Source organism: Rattus norvegicus, chromosome 10 (assembly GCF_021556685.1).
Source record: "Rattus norvegicus strain SHRSP/BbbUtx chromosome 10, alternate assembly SHRSP_T2T, whole genome shotgun sequence".
Lineage (NCBI taxonomy): Eukaryota > Metazoa > Chordata > Mammalia > Rodentia > Muridae > Rattus > Rattus norvegicus.
Window position 1 is genome coordinate 87,994,778 of NC_141543.1, and position 12,812 is coordinate 88,007,589.

The window sequence follows — 12,812 nt, forward strand, 5'->3', positions numbered from 1 at the left end:
ACCAGAAAAGAAAACAAAATGCAGAAACTAGACTAAAATATGGGCATTGCTCCATGGGCCACCTGGCGGGGAAAAAGAAACAGTCCCTGACCCCCCGGGAAGCCCTGACCACCATGTACTTTTTGCTAACTCAACTGTTATGATTATAGCCAAAATAGGTAACATACACGTATGCCTCATTTACTCCACCAATCACATCCCTGTAACCATGCATCTGCTTCTGTAAGCCTGCTTCTGCTCCCCAATGCCCTATAAAAACCCGTCCCTGGTTCTGCTAGGCGCACCAGTCTTCCAAATTGACTGGGACGCCCACAGGTACCTGTGCTCCCTGATCAATAAAAAATCCTCTTGCAGATTGCAGCCGGTGGACTCGGACTAGTCATTGGGGCTTGAGGATCTCCCTCCTGAGGGAAGATTCTCTCTGAGAGTCTTACATATGGGGGCTCGTCCGGGATCGGAGATCCTCTGCCTAGAGACCACCGACCACCCACCGGGAGGTAAGCTGGCCAGTGTTAGTCTTGTCCTGTCTTGTCTTGCTTTGTGACTTGTTCTGTAAATGCTTAGTTACTTGGCTTGGGTCTATACCGTTTGTATTTGGGCGGGCCAGAGAAGGAGCTGACGAGCTCGGACTTCTCCCCCGCAGCCCTGGAAGACGTTCCAAGGGTGTTTAGAGCCCGGTTTTTCGGGGCTCAGCCTGTATCGGAAGGATACGTGGTTTTGGGTTGGAGGAGAGAGGAGAGAGCTGGATCCACTGAAGGATCCGGACCCTCGTCACCTCTGTCTGAATTTTTGGTTTCAGTTTGACACCGAAGCCGCGCGGTGCGTCTGTCTGTCTGACTGTTGAAATTGTTTGTCTTCTTTGTGTCCTAATTTTCTTTGAACATCTGTGGAAATTGGTTATAGGATGCTTTGTCTTGGTTTTGTTTGTCTGGTTTGTTTTCTGTGGTATTGTCGAGTGTCTTTTTGGCTTTTGTTTCGTTTTTGGACTTTGGACAGACGACTGTGTTTAAAATCTTGGACTGACGACTGTGTTTGAAATCATGAAACTGTTTGCTTTGTTTGTCAAGGAGTTTTACTTGGTCCTCTTGGTGCTTAACTTGGAAATAATTTGCTTGAGAAAAATTGTTTTCTGCTAGGGAGTTTTATCTTTCTCTCTTAGCCTCCTCCCCAAGGAGAGATGCCCCTCCCTTTGCTCCCCTTGTCCATTCTAGCTGCTGTTAACAGTTGTGTATGAAGAACTCCAGGTTAGTGAGTGACCCTGTCTAAAGCAGGTATTAACAAGAGCCTGAAAGCTTTACCTTAGATCCTGAAGAAAAATTCTCCCTGTTGCTTAAACATTCACAGCTTCTAAGGAAGGGACAGCACAGAGTAGGAAAATATAGGGGCTGAGGATGACAAGCATGCAGGCCTGCTAGCAAGCTGCAGGCTGCGCGTGGGCAGTGGCGCAGCTCAGGCCAAGTCAGCGTAAGAGGAGTTTCAAGGTGATGAGGCCGGCCGGGGTTGACGCTTTGACAACAATAAGATAATATAGAGTTAGTGGTTGTTTTTATGAGACTTTTGGCCCTGAGAAAAAAAATAATAATTCCAGTTGCTGCTTTCAGTGGCCAGATCTTCAACACTTGCTCACAGAAGGAGAGCATTCATTAAGAGAAGTTCTTTAAGGGAGCCTGCCTTATCTGCTGGCCCTATTCCAAGAGAGGAGTTGATCTCCAACATTAAATAACCTTCCCTGTTAGTCATCATTGACATGGAGAGTGCCTTTGATCCTATCCCCACAGCAGCCAGTTCCTGCCCCTGTGGTCAAAATGCCCTAGGTTGGGGGACAGAGAAGCCCCTGAGATAGTTTCGGAGGGAATCTACAACAAACTGTGATGAACTTTGTTTTGCCAGTCAAAATTTAGAATTCGGGCTTTGGCTGTGGCCAAGGTCAGGATTAATGTTTTCTTTTCCATGGGCCTTTAGCCCACTGAGACAGTTTGGTAAAGGGCTGCTACTGAGGTCCTGAAAGTCCCAGGTGAACTGGTTACAATTCTTTTGTCAGCCACTTGGCATCTAGCACCCAGGTCCTAACCATCTCTCCATCCTTTTGTTATTAGTTCTTAAGTCCAGAGAGATAGTCAGTAACAGATCAGCTCCCTCTCTGCTTGCCGTTCTGTTTCACAGACACAAAGCTTGTGCTTCTTTTTACAACGGCCTTTTTGTCCCAAAAAGTCCTCCTGGTTTAGCTGTGTGACTAAATGCTATTTGTCCTCTTCAGTGGACCTCTATTCTCTAGACTGTTACAGGTCTTCTTTACCACTGAGGAAAGACGGAATCCTACTGGAGGCCAGAAAGAATGTTCCAGACATGGATGGAAGACCCTCACTCCTGACTGTTGACTTGAATACCCCTGAAGGTAGGGAGTGCTCCAGGTCTGCCACCAGGCTCCAAAGGTGGGTCTCCGAGGGGCTGGAAAATGCCCCACCAATCTGGCTAAGATAAGGAAAAGATATAAAGAGAGAAAGTTACAGAAATTTAAAGGGTTAAGTTAAGTTGCTGAGAGTTAGTGTAAGTTGCAGAGAAAGTAAAGTTGAAGTGTAGTTACATAAGTGGACAGCATCTAATAGCTGTAGAGGAAGATGCAGAAGATATGAGAGAGAGACTGAGGAAGAGAAAGAGGAAAGAAGGTAAAAAGAGCAGGAAGCTAAGGAAGAAAAGAGACAAAAGGAAAAAGAAGCTAGAGAGCTAAAGAGAGATAAAAGACAGGAGAGGAATATATACTGGCCACAGTAGTTAGGGAACCTAGGAAGACAGTACCTGGCAACAGAAGAGAATTCCTAGCTAAAGATCAGTGTGCCTATCGCAAGGAAAAAGGACACTGGGTCAGGGACTGCCCCAGGAAGAACAAGAGGGGCCTCTCCAGCAGCCCGGAAGGCAAGTCTCTTGGTCCTAGAGTGCTGGCTATCCGCAAAGATAGAAGGGAAGCCTGCCCAGTTGTTTTGTGAATACGGGGGCCCAACACTCTGTGCTCCTACGCCCAAATGGGCTAGTGTCCAGCAAAAGACCTTGAGTACAGGGGACTACCGACAACAAATGATACTCATGGACTACCCGAAGAACAGTGGACCTTGGCGTGGGCCGGGTATCCCACTTGTTCCTTGTGATTCCAGACTGCCCCTACGAGTCTAAACCCTGCAACCCTGCTCCCGGACCCTGACCTAGACACCCCCCTTCATGACTGTCAGCAGGTGCTCACTAAAGCACAGGAGTGGCATAAAGATCGGACTGATCAGCCAACAGAGGGGGTAGATGCCATCTGGTTCATAGATGGGAGCAGCTTCTTACAGAAGGAAAAAGATGGGCTGGGGCAGCAGTGGTAGATGGAAACAGAGTCATATGGGCTCAGGCCCTACCAGAAGCCACCACTACTCAGAGAGTAGAGCTCGCTACCCTCACCAAAGCCCTTGGGCTAAGAAAGAGACTTAACATCTATGTGGACAGCACGTATGCCTTTGCTACAGCCCATCAGCAGAGGGGCCTGCTGACATCTGAGGGCAAGAAAAAAAGAGATTCTGGCTATGTTAAGGGCCCTCCATGACCCAGCCAGGCCGAGGAAGAGACTCTGGTACACCTCAACGAGAAAGAAGATCCTGCTACAAAAATAGGCAGAGGCCATGATAAAACAAATGCATCAATAGACTCACTTAGGGGTAAGCAAACTCATCCAGACATTTTCAAAAACTAAATATTATGTCACAGGTCTCAAGTATCTCGTGGAACAGATAGTGCACTGATGTATACCATGCCAAAAGGTAACTGTTTTCAGGAAAGTTGACTGTGGTAGGAGGCTCCGTGGGGAACGGCCTGGATACTACTGAGAAGTGGACTTCACAGAGATAAAACCAGGAAAATATGGTTATAAATGTCTCCTAGTGTTTATAGATATCTTTTCAGGAATAGGTAGAAGCTTTCCCCACCAAGCAAGAGACGGCCTCAATAGTCATCAAGAAGATACTAGAAGAAATCTTCCACAGGTCTGGAGTGCCCAAGGTAATCTGGTCAGACAACAGCCCTACTTTCGTTGCCAAGGTAAGCCAGGGTGTGGCCAAGTATTTAGAGGTTGATTGAAAATTACGTTGTATTTACAGACCTCAAAGTTCAGGACAGGTAGAATAAATAAATAAGACTCTAAAAGAGACCCTGACCAAATTAACCATGGAGACTGGCACAGACTGGGTGACACTCCTTCCCTCTTGCTCTCTTCAGAGCAAGAAATATTCCTTCCAGATTCAGCTTTACCCCCTTTGAGATCTTATATGGGGCCTCAGCTCCCCTGACTATATTAGATGATGTTACTGAACCAACATGTCATAGTAATAATGATTTATATGCCAGGCTAAAAGACCTACAGGTGATACAGAAAGAAATCTGCTCACAGCTGACAGCAACCTATGCCCCGGAGACCCCTGAGACATGTCATCAGTTCCAGGTCGGAGACTACAGCTACACTGAGCCCAGACACTCGCGCCTCGCTGGAAAGGACCGTACCTGGTGCTGCTGACCACCCTGACAGCCATCAAGTCTCAGCCCTCACCAGCAGCGTACTAGCTGTTGGGGCTGAGAGCTGGGACCTAGAGGGACACTCAGATCTTCAAAAAGCTCCCTAGACTTAAGTGATTGAGAGGTTGCTATAATGCTCACTTGAGGAGTATGTTTTAGAAACAAGAATTTCATGTTTGCCTGTTTGCCCTGGGTTCCCTCGGAATAGGTGTAAGGATAGGCTTGATTTTTATTACAAATGATGTAACATTACATATGTTAGTACTCCTAACACTTCTTGGGACTGTGCCTCAGGGATCACAATCTATATAAGTTTAGAAGTTCTAAAAGACCTTGGTATATAGGTTCAGATAGTGTCCAGATTAGAATCCTGATGCTAAAGACTTATAAGACACAAAAGAGAGTTGAGAATTATTTAAGGCTATCTAGGTGCTACAAGGGCAGCACAAGGACATCTGCTGTTGCCCTATAATGCAAGGCTTATAGAGAATTCAGAACTGCCATTGACTCAGATATGAAAAGAGTAAAAAAAAAGACTTTTTAGCTGACCTCCAAGAACACCTAACCTCCCTCTCAGAGGTAGTCCTTCAAAATAGGAAAAGATTAGACCTGATATTCCTTAAAGAAGGAGTCTGTGTGCTACACTAAAAGAAGAGTGTTGTTTCTATGCAGATCAGACAGGAATAATAAGAGATATAGTCTTTCAGTCATTCAAACTTTTGTGCTGAGACAACAGTATCAGATGGTAAAACAACAAAAAACAGAGGTACCTTAACCAAGTTGAGTGGAAGATTCCACTCAAGGACAAAAAGAAAATGGGGGAATGAAAGACCCCCTCCCAGAAAGGGAATTGTACAAGCCCAAGGCCCTCAACTATAGAAGTAAAAAATAAGTTTTTAGATATGTGGGACAAGCTGACCCATCATTTAGACGAAACAGACCAGAAAAGAAAACAAAATGCAGAAACTAGACTAAAATATGGGCATTGCTCCATGGGCCACCTGGCGGGGAAAAAGAAACAGTCCCTGACCCCCCGGGAAGCCCTGACCACCATGTACTTTTTGCTAACTCAACTGTTATGATTATAGCCAAAATAGGTAACATACACGTATGCCTCATTTACTCCACCAATCACATCCCTGTAACCATGCATCTGCTTCTGTAAGCCTGCTTCTGCTCCCCAATGCCCTATAAAAACCCGTCCCTGGTTCTGCTAGGCGCACCAGTCTTCCAAATTGACTGGGACGCCCACAGGTACCTGTGCTCCCTGATCAATAAAAAATCCTCTTGCAGATTGCAGCCGGTGGACTCGGACTGGTCATTGGGGCTTGAGGATCTCCCTCCTGAGGGAAGATTCTCTCTGAGAGTCTTACACTAGCACAGCCTGACTCACAGTGTGATAGCCTGTCTTACTGTGATAGCCTGTCTGGTTCCCACGCTGATGTATTTCACTAGTCTTATTTATTTTATGTGAGTGCTCTATCTGCATGCACATCTGCAGGCCAGAAGAGGGCATCGGATTCCATTCCAGATGGTCGTGAGCCACCATGTGGTTGCTGGGAATTGAACCCAGGACCTCTGGAAGAGCAGCCAGTGCTCTTAACCACTGAGCCATCTCTCTAGACCTGAATTTAAAATAATCACATGAGGGGTTAGTGAGAGAGCTCAGGGGCTAGGTGCATTTACCACTAAGAAGCCTGATGACCTGAGTTACAAGGGGAAGGAGAGAACTAATTCCCACAAGTTGTCCTCTTAACTTCACAGGTATGTACACTATACACATGGGGTGAGGAGAGAATACACACACACACACACACACACACATCATTATACATATATATGTATATATGTGTGTGTATATATATATATACACACACACAATAGGTGGATAGACAGACAGACATGCCCACTGAAGTCAGAAGAGAGTGTTGAATCCCCTGGGGCTAGAGTTACAAATTATTTTCAGCCACCCAACATAGGCATTGGAAACCAAACTCAGGTCCTTTGCAAGAGCAACAAATGCTCTTAACCACTGAGACATCTCCCCAGTTACATTTTTAAAAAAACTTTTTAAAATCATGTTAATATCATCACTGGTCTCATCAGGAACTTGTCAGACTCACTATGGTAGATACCACATTTCCAAAGGTAAAATTTTTGCTTGAAAGACATTTTCTCATTGGTAATACTACTTCCATTTTCCTTTGCATGGCCAACTCTGAGCTCAAATAACTGATTAATCATCTCTTTTCCCTTGTCCTTTTTCTTTAAGTTAGGGGGTTTTTTTGTTTGTTTGTTTTTGTTTTTAAAGATTGATTTATTTATTTTGTATATGAGTACACTGTCGCTGTCCTCAGACACACCAGAAGAGGGCATCGGATCCCATTACAGATGGCTGTGAGCCACCATGTGGTTGCTGGGAATTGAACTCAGGACCTCTGGAAGAGCAATCGGTGCTCTTAACCTCTGAGCCATGTCTCCAGCCCAAGCTAGGGTTTTATTACATAGCTCAGCCTTCCCTGGAATTCATAATTCTCCTGCCTCAGCCTCCTAAATGCTGGCATTATATGAGTGTGCCAACCTGCCTAGGAAGTTTTATCTGTTAACACGTTAGGGCCAACTGGAACAATCCACACTCAAAGCTACTCAAAGCATATTGGGCACCAGTACCCTGTCACAGAGGTTTCATACAGGTCCCCATCAGAAGGCAGATATGCTAAGAGCGCCTCCAGACTTTGTGTATAAAATATATTTAAGGTCTGGAGAGATGGCCCAGTGGTTAAGAGCATTAGCTACTCCTCCAGAGGACCAGGGTTCAAACTCTAGCACCCACATTGAAACTCACAACCGCGATTCCATGCTGACCTATTCTCTCTCTCTCTCTCTCTCTCTCTCTCTCTCTCTCTCTCTCTATTTTATTGGGTTCTATTTATCTACCACCCCTCCAACCCTTATTCCACCCTAATCCCTTCCAACCCCCAACACTAGGTTGGAGAGAAAAATGGTGAGAAGGAAAGGTGGTATAGACCTCTTAGACTACTTCCTGCTGATTAGAGGCCTTGGCTTCCTTGGGGCAAGTCCAATCTTCATCATCGGGAGATCTCCAACTTCTGTCTCTTTGTTCATTACCTCTTGACAAACCACAACAATGACAACAGAAGCAACAGCCACCGCAGGTCCTCTCAGGACTCTCCCATTTATACCTTTTCCAGAGTCCCCAGAATTAAATTCTCTACAGATAGCAAAAATCACACCTGTGCTAGTGCACGAAGCAAATAACAGTCACCTGCTATGAAGCAGCCTCTCCTCCCACACCTGGGATTAAAACAAAACTGGATAATATAACTGGGTTTTTTTAAGAAACCAAAATTCTCCTGGCTGGAGAGATGGCTCAGTGGTTAAGAGCACTGACTGCTCTTCCAGAGGTCCTGAGTTCAATTCCCAGCAACCACATGGTGCTCACAACTATCTATAACGGTATCTGATGCCCTTTTCTGGTGTGTCTGAAGACAGTTACAGTGTACTCACATACATAAAATAAATAATTCTTTAATTCTTAGAAAAAAAGAAAGAGAGAAAGAAAGAAAGAAAGAAAGAAAGGAAGGAAGAAAGAAAACCAAAATTCTCAGCACAACTCCCTCCACTTCCAGGGGACCTGACAAAACACCAATGTACATTTTTAAAAAAGCTAGACCTACTGGCACATGTGTATAAGTCTTAGAACTGGCTGAACATGAGTTCTAAAGTCAAAAAGACCCCACAACTTAAAAAAGAAAGGAAAAGACCAGAATAGTCAAAGTCAGAGGCAAATGGTTTAAAAGTGCATATTTTAGTCAAACTCTACCAGGAAATCAATGTGAAAAATCAAACAAACCAGAGAAGATTAGAGAGAAGAAATGTCTCTTAAGTGAATTATGTTTTTATAAGACAGCACCAAAATAAACCCCAAAATGAATAAATCTTTAACAATTGAATTTCAGGTAGCTGGCCAAACTGGGGCTGGTGGCTCGAAGCCAATTCTTTAGAGGGTGAGACCAGAGGATCAGGAATTCAAGATTATTGAATGGGAAAAATAAAGGGAAAGGAAGAGGACCCGACCTACTCCTACCTGTGGTGGAAGAGAAAATTTATTGTAGCTAAAAGGGAGAAGACAGCCAGAGGCAGAGACATCCAGGAAAATTAGAGGAAGCATGCCCCTGAGCCATGGGGGTGGGGGTGGGGAGGGTAGTCAGACCAAGAGGCCAGGACAGTAAAGGGTAGAGGAAAAGACCCAGTAAACAAAATGGATTACATAAGAGGGAAGACAGGAAGCCCCTGGGCTAGAGAGGTTTAGGGTAGTAAGTGGGGTACACCAGCCGAGAGGGACCGTGTAACAGGTAGGGTCTGAGGAGTGCTGGAAGATCATGATAGCCAGTGTCTGCTTTAATATGTTAAGTAATACCTCAGCCATTAGTCCCGGGTTTGAGACCTAACAGGTATCTTGGCTATACTAAGTCTGAAGCTTGCCCAGGCTATATGAGACCCTGTCTCAAAATTAAAAGACCCGACACACAAGAGGCAAGGGCAGACACATTTCTGTGAGTTCTGGACCACCCTGGTCTACCTAGTGACTGAAAAGCATTGACTGAATTGGCTGTCCCCCAACCTGCCACTCCTCCAACTGACAAGTCACGTGACTGTCCTGAATTGGGTTTTTCTAGGGCAGAGGTCAGGCTCCACCTTGTGAAGGGACAGCTGCAGACTCAGGTCTGTCTGCAGGATGCTCAGCGTGACCCTCTGCTAAGTGCAATGTCTTCCAGCACAAATTCCTCAGACCCCAGAAACCCTGCTCCTCGGTTTAGTCAAGAACTTGAGGCTTCCCAAACCACTTTTTAAGAACCAGTGAATACTCAAGAGAAATAATCTGAAGGCTGAACAAAAGCTTATCTAGAACATATACATATGCATACCTATAATATACAGTCTTCTACTTGTCTTAGAGTTCTCTTTCTCAAGGTTTAAATATTTTATATTATTTTATATACATTGGCTTACAATAAAACAGCATACAGAAAGAGAGTGGGAGGGAGGACGGATGGAAGGAAGGAAGGATGGAAGGAAGGAAGGGAGGGAGGGAGGGAGGGAGGGAGGGAGGGAGGAAGGCAGGCAAGCAAGCAAGCACAGGCTGCTCTCCCAGAGGATCCAGGCTCCATTCCCAGGACCCACAGGGCAGCTCGCAGCCATCAGTTAACTCCAGTTCCCCGGAGATCTGGCGCCCTCTACTGGTCTTCGAGGGTACTACATGCACACGGTCCACACGTGCACAGCCAACCATATACATGAAATAAACATGAAAATAAATCTTCTTTTAAAAAAACGAAACCTGGCCGTGGTGGCACACGCCTTCAATTTAGCACTTGGGAGACAGAGGCAGGCAGATCTCTAGAGAAACCCTGTCTCAAAACAACAACAGAGAGAAAGAGAGAAAGAGAGAAAGAGAGAAAGAGAGAGAGAGAGAGAGAGAGAGAGAGAGAGAAAGAAAGAAAGAAAGAAAGAAAGAAAGAAAGAAAGAAAGAAAGAAAGAAAGGAAGAAAGGTAGGTTGGTTGTATTCAAGTGAAACAAAGAATTCCCAACACCAGAGTGGAGAGAAATGTTTTAAAAGTTCTATACTTTCTCACTCTTTAAATTACATCTTAGAAAAAGCTATCTAAACTGCAATGGTGATGGCACAGTCTTTCATCTCAGTTCTCGGGAAGTAGAGGCAAGTGAATATCTGAATTGGAGGCTAGCCTGGTCTACAGAGTGAGTTTCAGGATAGCCAAGATAGATATATATAAACTAGTATTTGCTGGCATTATTGTCCTGTCTGCAGAAGTGCTGTAAAGTAAGTCTATAATAAGTTTCATGTTTGTTTGTTTTTTTAAATGGTTTCACAGACATTAGGCAGTTTGCCCACGGTTACACTGTGGGCAAAGAACAGAGAGACAGGCTTTGTCTGAACTCCCTTCTTATTTTTGCAAAGTCACATTTTCTTTACTCTTCCCCACACTTCTTGTGATTTGTTTCTTTGTTGTTTTCCTGAGTTCTCACTCCATCCTCCTCCAAGGCCCTCAGGTCTCAGGCCTTTGTGTGCTGGGATTGCAGGCTGTGCACTGTGCACAACAACACATTGCTACTTTGAGGGGAGTGGGGGAAGTAAGCCAATTTAATTCCAAACACCTGTCCACTTTCCACCCCACCCCCATCCTGGTTCCCACCCCATCCCCCGCCCTGGTCTCCTATAGTCCTGGCTGCCCGGACCTCACAATGTGGACCAAACTGGCCTCAAATTTATGGCATCTTCCTGCTTCTGCCTCCAGAGTGCTGGGATTACAAACCATCACATCCAATCTCTTAACAATTTTCAAAACGGATATTGTTAAACAGAAATCTTAGGGTTGTAAATTTGACCGTTGCTCCTGGCAGACTCTCAGATTAGCAAAAACCACCAATGCTTCGCTACGTAGAAGCCAAAGGTAGGTTTTGGCACCCTGAATTTCTTTCTTTTTTATTTTATGTGCGTTGGTGTTGTACCTACACGTATGTCTGTGGGAGGGTGTCCAATGCCCTGGAACTAGTTACAGTTGTTAGCAGGCATGAAGGTGCTGCTGGGGTCTTCTGGAAGAGCAAAGCCAGTGCATTTACTTGGAGAGTGGAATTCAGGTTGTGTGGGGATGGGGAATGGCAGCATTTGGTGCAGACAGGCACATGATTTGATAATTAGAAATGCAATATATTTGGGACACTAATTCCTACCGCCAATCAAGAACATGATAGGAGTGGCTGGAGTGGAGCTGCGAGTCAAATCTCTAACCCCTAGACAAAAGGCTGAAGTGCCTAGTTAACAAATCAAAGCCGACCCAGCCACCAGGTTCTTCCTGCATTCCTCAGTTCCCATCTGTACCCCAGAACCCTTTAGACTGGGGGCTGGGCTGCCCTTCCCCCAGAGTCTCTACCCTATGTAATCCAGCCATTTTGGTTACTTCTGCCATTTTTAATCTTTTGCCATCTGGAACTGCCCAGATGTCTCTACCTTTGGCGGTGCTCTTTCTTTTTTAAAATAAGATTTATTATGTATTTTATAAATGTGAGTACACTGTCCCTGTCTTCGGACACACCAGTAGAGGGCATCAGATCCCATTACAGATGGTTGTGAGCCACCATGTGGTTGCTGGGAATTGAGCTCAGGACCTCTGGGAGATCAGTCAATGCTCTTAACCACTGAGCCATCTCTCCAGCCCCCTACGCTCTTCTTTTTTTATCTATAATAATCTTTCTCATCCACCACACCTAGGAGCAGTAATATCCTTTCCTTTATATTTCTTTTTTAAATTCATCTGGTGCTGAAACCCAGTGTTCAAACCCTGAGACAAATGGTTGAGACTGTTAACTCAGCAGTTAGGGAGCTGAAGCACCGTGCAGAGTTCACGGCCAAGGATTTTATGTAGAAGACCCCGACTTAAAAATAATCAAAAAAGGGGTTGGGGATTTAGCTCAGTGGTCGAGTGCTCGCCTAGCAAGCGCAAGGCCCTGGGTTCGGTCCCCAGCTCCGAAAAAAAAGAAAAAGAAAAAAAAATCAAAAAAGTAACTTAGCCGGGCATGGTAGCGCACCCCTCTAATCCCAGCACTTGGGAAGCAGAGGCAGCTGGATCTCTGGAGTTCAAGGCCAGCCTGGTCTCCAGATTGAGTTTCAAGACAGCCAGAAAGCTGTCAAGACAGAGAAAGCCTGTCTGTAGGGAAAGGGGCTGCTTTACCTGGGCTGGAGAAGCTGAGGGTAGGTTCCTAGCTTCACAGGGTTTGCTTGTTACATACAAGGGTCCAGATTCAAGAATAAGAAGGTGAAAAAAAAAGAAACCAGGATTCCTGGCAGTGGAATAGGACCTCAATAATAATGTCTTGAGCTTGAAGAATAGCTCAGTAGTAAAGAGTTGTGTGCCTGAGTGTATGTGTGCGTAGCTGAGATCTGAAGGAGTTGGGTTCTCTGGAACTGGAGTTACAGGAGGTTGTGAACCACATGGGTGCTGGAAACAGAACTTTGATCTGAGCAGCAAGAGCCTTAACTTTTAAACCACCTCTCCAGGACTATAAAGTGCCCTTATCATATACAAGGCACTGGATTTGATGCCCAACACCAATACAAGATAGAACAAAACTAAGTTTTTTTTAAAGATTTATTTATTTATTATATATGAGTACATTATAGCTGTCTTCAGACACACACCGGAAGAGGGCATCAGATCCCATTACGGATGGT

At 45.0% G+C, this 12,812-nt stretch overlaps 1 long non-coding RNA gene across 5 annotated transcripts; it reads left to right on the forward strand.

Annotated features, from left to right (window-relative positions):
* The first annotated feature begins 280 nt into the window (after positions 1-280).
* LOC134480860 (uncharacterized) lies at positions 281-5,838 on the forward strand. Of its 5 annotated transcripts, XR_015632036.1 has the most exons (4): positions 281-497; positions 2,276-2,395; positions 3,934-4,068; positions 4,375-5,838. It is a non-coding gene; the product is annotated as an uncharacterized LOC134480860 (long non-coding RNA). The 5 variants fall into 5 exon arrangements; XR_015632038.1 differs by lacking the exons at positions 2,276-2,395; positions 3,934-4,068; XR_015632034.1 differs by lacking the exons at positions 3,934-4,068; positions 4,375-5,838 and having other exon boundaries at positions 2,276-2,716.
* Positions 5,839-12,812: the final 6,974 nt, after the last annotated feature.